Source organism: Scomber japonicus, chromosome 11 (genome assembly GCF_027409825.1).
Source record: "Scomber japonicus isolate fScoJap1 chromosome 11, fScoJap1.pri, whole genome shotgun sequence".
Taxonomy (NCBI): Eukaryota; Metazoa; Chordata; class Actinopteri; order Scombriformes; family Scombridae; genus Scomber; species Scomber japonicus.
The window spans coordinates 32,410,552-32,422,072 of record NC_070588.1 but is presented as its reverse complement, the minus strand read 5'-3'; positions in this window follow the sequence as shown (position 1 = coordinate 32,422,072).

Sequence of the window (11,521 nt, the reverse complement as noted above, 5' to 3'; positions counted from 1 at the left end):
GTTCAATAATTTGGTTTATGACCAAATACCTGCAAAACTACCATTCCCATGAGCCTTAGCTCTACTTTGACAAACTGACAGTAGTGTTTATCTCAAAGCACTGCTGTGCTCATACACATCCTCACAGAGCTGCTAGCATGGCTGACTTTCACACCACAGTTGGTTGAGGTTATACTTACTGTAAAGCAGGAAGTGGTCAACTTGAAAAATGTTGGCACTTCCTGCACACAAGCATGCACACACTGTTTAACAGCAGAGAACACAATGGAGGCATATTTTACACTAGTAGCAGGAAAATCCAAATTTTGGTCAAGATTTCACAATATTGTTACATGTTTACAACATATGAAAGCATATTTATCTCTGTGAAGCTGCAGCAGAGTTCAGGAAGCTTTTAAAGTCTGTGTAAAGTAAGAATAAATATGTGTTCGGAGTTTGACATACCACAGAAAAGTGTGTTGTTAACCACCCTGCCAAATTTGAATGATTAAAAAAATCGCCAAATATATGAAATTAGGCTTCAAAGTTGTGTAAAAATCAGCCTCTTTCTCTGCTCCCAAACGCTGTGGGAGTGCCTGCCAAGTTCACTGAAACCCCGCCCCCTACCAAGTGTCACCTGTCAATCAAAGTCACCACCACCTCATCTCTACCAGAAACATGGACACTACGTCTGAGAGCTTTCTGCTGCTAACTCAGCTGCTAGCTCGGCGGCTAACACAGCTAACTGGCTAACTGTAGACCGTAGTAGTAGTAGTAGTATGTGCTGAATGTATTTATACCTCTACAGCAGCAGGGGCGGGTTTATGCTGATAACGCAATGGTGATTTTCAGACCCGCCCACTAAATCCTGAACACAGAAATGTTGAAACAGTTTGTGTAAGATCTGATTCTACGAGGATTATAGCGCTGATGTTTTGAAGCAGCTGATTACAAAGACGTCATGGCTGCACTTTATAAAAGAGGACTCCGACCTTCTCTACTTTTCCCAGCGAAGCTGCGCATCACTCTCCGGAGCGGCGAGAAGAAGTGGCTGACCTCTGTCACCAAAACCACTAAGTTCATTCATAACCTGGGAGAGAACGTGTCCGCTCCGCCCTGAATATTCAATGATGTCTCGTTGGATACGTTAGACTTGCCATAATGATCAAACTGATATCCGTGAGTAAATAACTGTGGACAATTGAGAGGTTTTTCCCCTGCTTCCTTGATTTGACTTGTGTCCTCTTGGCTGACTTATTCAGCTGGGCTTGCTTTTATGTTTATCTCCCCATATTTTATTTTGAGTGTCATAAGCTAAGGCAAATTCATGAACAGCTAGCCTATATGACAATTCTGTTGGACATTTCATTTCTGTCACTGAATTACTGATTTTATATTCTTATTTTTTACTTCAATAATCCTAGTTTTGGGAGATTACTACAGCTGTACAGTGTGGAAGGGGAGAATTCATGATTACTTGTGATTCATTGTTATCGCTCATAGTTGCTTAAGCCTTATGGTGTATTTAGTGTTAGTCGTTCAATTTTGTCATCTTTCTGTTATAGGGTAAACTGTTAAAAAACTAAGTTGGAGGTAGTAAAATAGGAAGTAGATTCTGGGGACGTATAGGAGGAGACCTGAGGAGGTCTTTCTGAGTTTGCTCCTTAGAGCACTTTGTGTGCTTGGGGTTCAGGTTGTGTTCAGGCTGGTTAGCTGGGGCATAATTGTTTGTGGGTATTTTTCAGGCCGGGAGTTCCTGTCCTCTGAAAAGAAGCCAATGCGGAAGTAACTTAGAGCTGCATTCTATCAAAAGGCCACCAGGGGGCGACCGTTTTGTGTTCAAAAAGACGTCCGTCTCTATACAAGTCAATGGAGAATTCACCAACTACTCACTTGATTTCTAACCTCAGTAGACGTTTTCTGAGATGAATGTTTTCTGAGATAAAAATGTGTTTATGGTCTCAATCGCTAGTTTAAAGCCTTCTTCAATGCAGTATGATGTTCATTTGTGAAATTTTGGCCTCCCTGATTTTATATTTGACGATAAAGCAAGGTATGCATTAGGGCGTGGCTATGTCCTGATTGACAGGTTGATTGACCAATGTCCTTGAGATCCAGCCCTCGCAACCAATCGCAGCCTCCCCGCTCCGCCGTTGGTCCCGCCCATACTTCCTGCCATGACTCCGCCTCATGCCCATATAAGTAGAATCCGTGTTCTTTTTTTCCCGGCATGTACCTGAAATTTTCAAGATGGCGCTGACTAGATTCGATACTATTGGCTTCTGAGCAGCAGTCCACAAACCAATGGGTGACGTCACAGATGTTACGTCCATTTCTTATATACAGTCATGGTATTTTTCCTTTTTTTTTCTTCTTTTCTTCTTTTTCTTTCTTCTCCCTTTATTTTCCTCCCATGGAGCTACTCACTCTACTCCCTTTTTGCAAGTTTTCTAGATTAAGGGTAATCTCAACTTCATCAGCTGGAACGTTAAGGGGTTAAACCACCCAGTGAAAAGAATCAAAGTTTTTTCACACCTGAAGCAGCTCAGGGCTGGGGTAGCCTTTCTTCAGGAAACCCACTTACAAGACTCTGACCAATGGCGATTAGGTAAATGCTGGGCAGGACAGTTTTTTCATTCCAACTTTAAGGGAAAGGTCAGGGGTGCAGCTATCCTTGTTGACAGAAACATCCCTTTTGAGCCCTCCAACGTTATAGCAGATACATTTGGGCGTTTTATCATTGTTTCAGGCAAACTCAACAATAAGTCAGTGGTTTTGGCCAATGTGTATGCACCTAATGTTGACGACGTACAGTTTTTCAATAGACTTTTCTCTGAACTCCCTGATCTAAATTCTCATTCTTTAATTCTCGGGGGGGATTTCAATTGTTATTTGGATGCAGTATTAGACCGCTCCACACTTCAAATCTAAATGGTTGAAATGCTTTTTACACCTTTTTTAGAAATACATTTATGACCTATTTAATGTGTTTAGAAGAAAATGTCTGAATTCACTTTACACAGTCTGTTAGAATAGCTTCACAATGTGTCAGGTGTTCATATGAACAGTGAAATACATTTTCCTCTCTGTAATCATTCCTCCTATTCATACTGACTATTGAAATCAATCCTTTAAATGTGCTTTCAATGGAAGTGATGGAGGACTGTACCCACAGTGTGTCCACACAGTCATATCAAAGTAGATGATCAGCTTGTATTGAGCTTCATCAGTGTGAGTTAATCATATCAAGTGATATCTGACACATTTACAGTCTTTTTACCATCAGATTCCCTCTCAGTGTTTCCTGTTGAGCTGTGGTGGAAGTATAGTAACAAAAAGACTTTGCTACTAAAAACACTGTAACGTTGAAACATAGAAGATGAAGATTTGACTCATATAGATGACTGAAGCTTCATATTAGCTTCAGATCAACTTTAATTTAAATCCATGTTTACACAGAAGGAGGACTGTGGATTTAGTCCTCCATTACTAACATTGTAAGTACATTATGAAAGCTCATGGTGCCTCAGAGGGGGAGCCGGATTGCCACAGAAGGGAAAACAAAAAGCAGATAAGGATGTTTACAGGAAGAAGCAGCCTTGATAATAATAACAGTTGTTTGAGAAAGTGTATCAGAAGTGACTTGACCTTCAACTTCCAGTTGGGAGCAGATGGATGCAGAGGCACAACTCCAGGAAAGAAACACTGAATTGTAATGAACACAGAGCCAACTGCTGTAACAAGTTAATACCAAGGTTGAATACTGTAAGGGAGGCAGCATGCACAGCAGCATCCCACAACACACTATTGACTTCATTTTCACAAATCACCATCATCTCTTTCTTTTACTCTCACACAGCTCATTCATGAGAATCTCCATGCTGACTGTTAGCTACTTTATTTGTTCACTTGTACGTAGTGACGCTGCTGTGCTGAGTCATCATATGATCCTGTGTCTGCAGTCGTCACCTCAGAGGACTGACACAGTATCAGGTGTCACAGCAGGCACACAGCCTTCATGTCATTTGATCACAGTGGAAATGTGTCCTTGATTAAGGCTCTAATCGGAGGGACCTCCATGCACAGGATCATGGGAAATGGACCAGGTGCTTAGCAGTGAAGTGTCACCTTGAAGGCTAAGAGTGAAGCAGCACACTGATCTTCTATCTGTTGAACTAAGTGAGAGCTCTGCTGACTGCAACACTGCCGTCATCCATCTTTTAATAAACCATTGAAGTAAGCAAGTTACTTCTTTCTTCTTTACATAATACATACTTGACTACTTGAATTTATTTCAATTTAACACTACTTGATATGACTCCACTACACTTCATTTTACTCCACTTTATTTATCTGGCAGCTGTAGCTTCTGCTTTATTTGCAGATGTCAAGTTATAATAAAAACATGATCAGCTATGAGACGTTGCACTTTTGATCCATTTTGTGGTGAATAATACTTTAAAAATTAAAAGCTGCACTTATCAATATTTTTATATTAGATAGAAAGCCCAGCAGCACCTCCACCTGCTGAGCATCTCAGGATAAATGAACTCTGGTTTAAAGTACACTAGCTGAAACCTCACCACCAAACATAAAATGAAACTTTCCCACATTACTAGTCAGACCAGCAAAATAATCGGTTCACCCCAAATCCCCCTATCTGAACTAAGCTCCTCTGATCAACAGGCCCCCACTCAACCCCTCCACCAGTACTCCCAGTTACTGCCATCTGGTCCACACTGTCCTAAAGAACATCTACAAAAATATCAAAAACTCAAATAGGTGCTGCACTTATCACTTCTAGTTTAAACTGTACTGTATGTGTGTGTGTGTGTGTGTGTGTGTGTGTGCGTGCGTGTGTGTGTACTTGTACTTTCTGGTTCTAGCTGTTGGTTGTGTATCCTGCACAGCTCAGACAACAATGTTTTAAAGTGTCAATACACTTTTTCCACTGAAGACATTTTGACATGTGGCAGCAGGACAAGCTCAGGTGTCAGGATCCTGGTCTGTGCATGCTGACTCATCATCACACTGTCACCTAAGAAACTTCTATTTACAGCAAGGCAGAATAAAATTATAGAACAACAGCAGACATTCCACAGTACAGTAGATCAGCTGTTGCGGCAGTATTTGAATTGTTCCACAACTTCCTCTGCAGAAAGTCACTATTACAGCTCACAATTCTGGACATCAGTCTGGCTTCTGGACAAAGTTGATGTTTTAGTGCATTCCTTCTCAGATTGTTTGTCTTTCCAGTAAGTCAAAGAAAAAAATCAAAGAGTGGAAGAAAGTCTAAAAAATAAAGCTTATTTTGCATGGTGGGAATGCACTCTCTCTTCTTTTCTATTTTCTCTTCACTATTTTCTGAGCTTCTCATGACCCTGCAGATGTAGTCTGTTACTGTATACTATCACTACAGTCCACATCAGTAGCAGTATGGACAAAGCACTTCTCTCTATGCTTGTCTTGTTACATCTTATTGCTGCATTTGGCACCATTGAGCATCACATTGTAGCAGTATAACTGTTATAATATCCTATTACACAGACTGGAACATTCAATTGGCATTAAAGGAACTGCATAATGCTAGTTTCATCATGATACAGGTTGATGGTCTACCTGCTGGGCATTTCTGCCTGACGCACCTCCACCGGTGCCTTTAATGCAGGTGTGCTCCTAACACACCAAACACACTTTTGAGGGCCTAAACGGGTCATCAGCTGGGGACCACCAGTCATAGATGTTTCGCTCCTTTAACCCCAGTACATCTCCTGGTGGCGGAGCAATGGCAGGGATCTCTCCCTGCCACCCCCTGCTGACACCCTAGGTGTTGTTCGGCCCCCAACTCCTATGCTTCCTCCTTAGCCACAGCCAGAAGCTGCCTCTCTCCGCCTCCTCAGCCAGTTCTTTGATGGCTTTCCGCTGTTCCCCTCCTATGCATCCCATGTCACGGAGTAGGCGAGCAGTTGAGGAGCCAACAAACCCCCGACACCCCACCTCTACAGGGCACGTGATGGCCTCCCAGCCTGCCTCCTTGCACTCTGCCGCCAGGTCAGCATACTTAGCCTGCTTCCGCTCGTTGGCAGCCTCTATACCCTCCTCCCACGGGACAGTGAGCTCCACCAGCAGTCGACCTGGAGCTGTTTCCCCAGGTCGACCCTCATAGTCCACTCACTGCCGGGTGAGAGGAGTTTTGCTGTATGCCTCTGCCGGGGGGGGGGGGGGGGGGGGGTTATTTTCTCTCCAGCCCTCGCGAACAGGATGGGATGTCTCGCTGGAGCGGAAGGTCTGCTGTTTGCCTCCTGTCTGCACGACTCTGCCACCTCTGCCAGCTTCCTCAGCACAAGATCGTGTCGCCACCTGTATCGGCCTTGTGACAATGCTGTCTTGCAGCCCGACAGGATGTGCTGGAGGCTAGCATTGACCTTGTCGCACAGGGGACAGGTCTCTTCGGAACCGAACCATTGGTGGAGGTTTCGGGGACAAGGTAGGGTGTCATATGTGGCTCTGATCAGGAAACTGAGCCTTGCTTGGGGGATCTTCCACAGGTCAGACCAGGACATAACCCTGTCTGTGAGTCCTTCCCATGATGTCCAACCTCCCTGCCGGCTCTGAGACACCGCCTTGATGTTGAGGCGTTCCTGCTCAGACCTTGCCACTTCAGCCACCACCATGGCTTTCCGCCCTTCCTTGGAGGCCTTCGACCAGAACAAGGGGGTCTCGCCCCTCCCAAGGCCTGCTCGACCCTCCTGGACTCTGCCGACTACCTCCTGGTGCTTCAGCCTGCCGATTGCCCTGTCGACCTCTTCCTGGGCTTTCCACTTCCTTCCCGTTCTTACCTGGGTGCCCGCTGCTCTCACCAGCTGGTCAGAGGATCCCCTCAGCTCCAGCACCATCCGTGCCTTCTCCTGCTTGTATCCCAAGCTGATGGATCGAAGTGGCAATTGCAGCATGGTCCTGCCGAAAAGGCCTACATCTGAGAGGCATCTCGGCAGCCCCAGCCACTTCCTGATGAACAAGTTTGCCAGCCCGTCCATCTTGCTTGCCACTGAGGAGGGGAGGTCACACATCTTCAGAGGCCACATCACCCTTGGGTACAGTATGAACTGGTAACTCCATACTTTGTACTTGCCGGGGAGCTGGCTCTGGTTGATCTTAGCCAGGCCATCTGCGATCTGCTTCCTCACCGTCTCCCCCACCTGCCTGTCCGAGAGCTCTGCTGTGTAGGTCCGACCCAGGCTACGGATGGGTTGACTCGCCAGCAGCGGGATCTCCTCACCGCCTGCGACAAAGATGGTTTGGTCGCTTCTGATCCCTTTCCTGAGGGACAGACTACGCGATTTGGAGGGTTTGATCTTCATCCTTGCCCAACCCACTAGCTCGTCAATCCTCTTCAGCAGTCTTGATGTGCACGCTGCTGTCTTGAGAATGGTGGTGACGTCGTCCATGTAGCCTCTCACTGGTGGTAGCCTTTGACCTAATGGCAGTTTCACTCCTCCGACCATCTCCCTTGCCCCAATGAGGATGATCTCGAAGGCTGCAACGAACAGAATGGGAGAGATTGAACATCCCATGGCAATACCCACTTCCAGCTGTTGCCATCCTGTTGTGAAGTCCTGATGGGTGCAGCACATCTGGAGGTCTTTGAAGTACTTGGCTACCAGGGCTCTGATGCAGACCGGGACGTGGAAGAAGTCCAAGGCAAACTCAATCAGTTGGTGGGGGACGGACCCATACGCATTGGCAAGGTCCAGCCACACAACATGCAAGTCACCTCTGTCCCTCTTCGCCCTCTGGATCTGCTCCCATATCACTGCTGAGTGCTCCACGCACCCTGGGAAGCCGGGCACACCTGCCTTCTGGCAGCTGGTGTCAATGTACCCATTGCTTGTGAGGTAGCTGGTAAGCCTCTTGGCCAGGATGGAGAAAAAGATCTTCCCCTTAACGTTCAGGAGGGCGATGCTCCTAAACTGGCTGATGGAGCTGGAGTTTGGCTCCTTCGGGATGAAAACTGTAACAGCTCTCTGCCATTCTGATGGGATGACTTGGTTCTTCCAAGCCACTCTCAGGAGGTTCCAAAGGTGTTTCAGGACCCCTGGGTAGTTTAAATATTATTTATTATATATGACTACTCTGCATTCAAATGTTTAAAAAAAGACTACATATGTTATATATTTTGTTGAGTTGTTGTACTTACATGATCTCATTATCTCTGTCATCTTCATCAGGTAACAGCGTTTTATTTGATCTCCTGTCACTGGAGTCACATCGCACCTGTTCCTACAGTATACATGCATAAGATGATAATCATCCCCTTGGTTCAGCCTGATGCCCACTGCTATTACTATTAATATGTCTTTTTATTGTTGTTGTTGTCATTGTGCTTCTCTGTCTCTCTCTCTCTCTCTCTCTCTCTCTCTCTCTCTCTCTCTCTCTCTCTCTCTCTCTCTCTCTCTCTCTTCTCCCCCACCCTCACTCTCTCTCAACCCAAACAGTTGAAGCAGATGTTTGCCAGTTCTGCCATGTTTCTTCCTGTTCATGGGTCTCTTTAAATGAAAATCACAGTGTAGACCTGCTCTATATGAGAAATGCCCTGAGATAACTGCTGGTTTGATTTGGTGCTATAAATAAAATTAACAACATGCATTTACTCAAGAAAAAATGGAAAATAAAATAAAATAAAATGCTTAACTTTACTTGATTATTGGGTATCTCAAAGGGTAATAGGTTACTTTTTACTAGTTTATACATTAGATTTTACACATAACGTACTATAGTATATAAAGTGGCTCCACTTTGACCAACTACAACCGTAAAATGCAGATTATACAATAAAGCGTCTAATTTACAAATAAGTAAATATATAATACAAATACTCTCACGTGGGCCATTTTTCTGCATATTAAGTCATTTTACTTACAGTACATTTATATGATTCTTATAATTATTTTGCTTGGGAAACTTGGTATCACAACTTTTACTTAAGTGACAGATTTCCCCCACCATACACAATATAGAAACATGATAATATGGCAGATATTCAGTAGATGATGCTGACACTGCATTTCTATCACTTTCTCTCACATATAACAACATGCACTATAACAGCACATACCCTGGCTGCCTAGCATATCATTCTGGGGTGTGATGGCTAAAGTCTGACAACAGCAACATGATCTGTGACTGTGAATAAAGCATCAAACCTCTGCTGCCGTACTGAGGATTTAAATAAGGATCTTGTCTTTACACTCACAGCAAAGCCTTTGGCTCTGATTACAGAGCAGACAGGTGAGACATAACTGCAGCCACACAGTGCAGTCCTTCTATTTACTCATGAATGTGCTTGTGCCATCACAGGACTGATTGTGTGTGTGTGTGTGTGTGTGTGTGTGTGTGTGTGTGTGTGTGTGTGTGTGTGTGTGTGTGTGTGTGTGTTTGTCTGGTCCTCATTGCTTTTCACATATTTAAACTGATGAAGAATTACAAAAATTGTTAATGTACAAATGAAACAAACAGTCTAAATATTCTGCATTTAATGTGTATATGTGATAACAACCTGATAATATAGTGTCACATTGCAGGAATTAATACAAACTAAATGTATTACTTTGAGAAAATGTTGAAAACTTAATATGGGGCGGAGTTTAGCTCAGTGGAACCTTTCCATTAAAGGCAAAAAGCCCAAAACATATATATATATATGTATATATATATATGTATATATATAAAAAAAGAAAACTTAATATGTTCAGGCCTGAAGAGCGACCAGAGCTCTCTTAAAGATTAAATACAGAGTTTCATTGTTAAAAGGGTTTCATGTATTATTTGTAAAGACTGAAGAAGATTGTAAAACTGTGTATTATAATTTAGGCTGACAATCAATCTGAACACCCAACAATCACTCCTCCAGCTTCAAAAGTCAATGTTAAATGTTGTAATGCAAACTCAAAATCTCAATATGTGGGTAGAATTTCTGCAATACAAACTGAAATATGAATATGGAGAGAAAGAAAATGAAATATTAGAAGAAGAAAAAAGCATAGTGGACCTTGAATTAAGACTTGTCCACTTTTAAGTGAAATAAATTTTGTGCTGAATGTAAAATAAGAAGGCTAAAGTAATGACTATATCCATTTTTGATGAGTGTGCTGATTTAGATGAATCTAGTCATTGTTTTTAATGTGTAAACATAGTGGTAGATCGCCTCCTTTAATGTCTTATGTGATCTGACCAGCAGTCCACAGAACTAACATATTCACTTCACACTCACATCCAATGCAGGAAATAGAAACATCAAGCAAACTGAGCCTCAAAAACTTCAAGTCCCAGCATGCTGTGCGTTGTGTGTTAGAGGCAGTGTTTGAAGTATGTGAGTCCTGTCTCTGAGAACAAGCAGCTTTGTAAAAGGTAAGCGGAGACTTTTCTTTTGTGACACTTCCTAAAAACATCATTCCCTTATTGATACTGAATTTATGCTAGGCTAACTAACGCTAGCATGAAGCTAGTCGCCTGTGTATCTGTCTCCATGGCAACGGACTCTTTCCATCGTTTTCTTGTCTTGTGATTATGATAACCGTGGAAGAGTTTATGAAGGTTTTTATTAACGTTAAAACAGCTTCAATTAGAGTAAGTGTGTTTGTAATGAGAGGGAATAGATCTGGCTATGACAAAGTACATTTATTTAACAGCTGCTCCTGCTCATGTTTTCTATCATCAATGATTTACAGTGAACCCTCGTTTATCGCGGGGGTTACGTTCCAAAAGTAGTCAGCTTTATTTTTTACAATTATTATACAATACAATACTGTACTATAGAATGAAACCAAAGATCAAAACCTGTTTTCAGGCCCAAGCATTTGTTTAAGAAATAAAAATATAGGCCTAAACGTTTTCTTACAAATAACTATGATCGTTTTTAGAAATACTGTAAAATAATCATTTTAATAATCAATACGAGGTTGGACACATTGTGACTGACGCTATGTCACAGTTCCTCTGACTGTGCCTCTTCATCCTGACTCCGCTCCGCTGTAGCGTCTTCTACTGGAGGCTGTGGTGCAGGGGTCTTTTTCTATTGAAGGCTGTGGTGCAGGGGTCTTTTTCTATTGAAGGCTGTGGTGCAGGGGTCTTTTTCTATTGAAGGCTGTGGTGCAGGGGTCTTTTTCTACTGGAGGCTGTGGTGCAGGGGTCTTTTTCTACTGAAGGCTGTGGTGCAGGGGTCTTTTTCTACTGGAGGCTGTGGCGCAGGTGTCTTTTTCCGAGAGAAGAACATAGTTATGGGTAGTTGTTGGCGCTCTTTTTTCCTTCTGGGCAAGAAGACACTTATAAACAGACATGCCACCCTCGTCGACATTGTGGGTTTTGTCATGGAGAAAATTTGCGAACGTAAATTTGGCGAGCTGTACAGAGACCAGGCACGGAGACTGTTGACATTGGTCTACAGTCCCTTAGCCAATCAGGATGCAGAACACAATGCACTGTAAAAAAAGCATAAAAAACTGCACTAAAAAAATCCGCGAAACAGCGAAGCCGCGAATGGTGA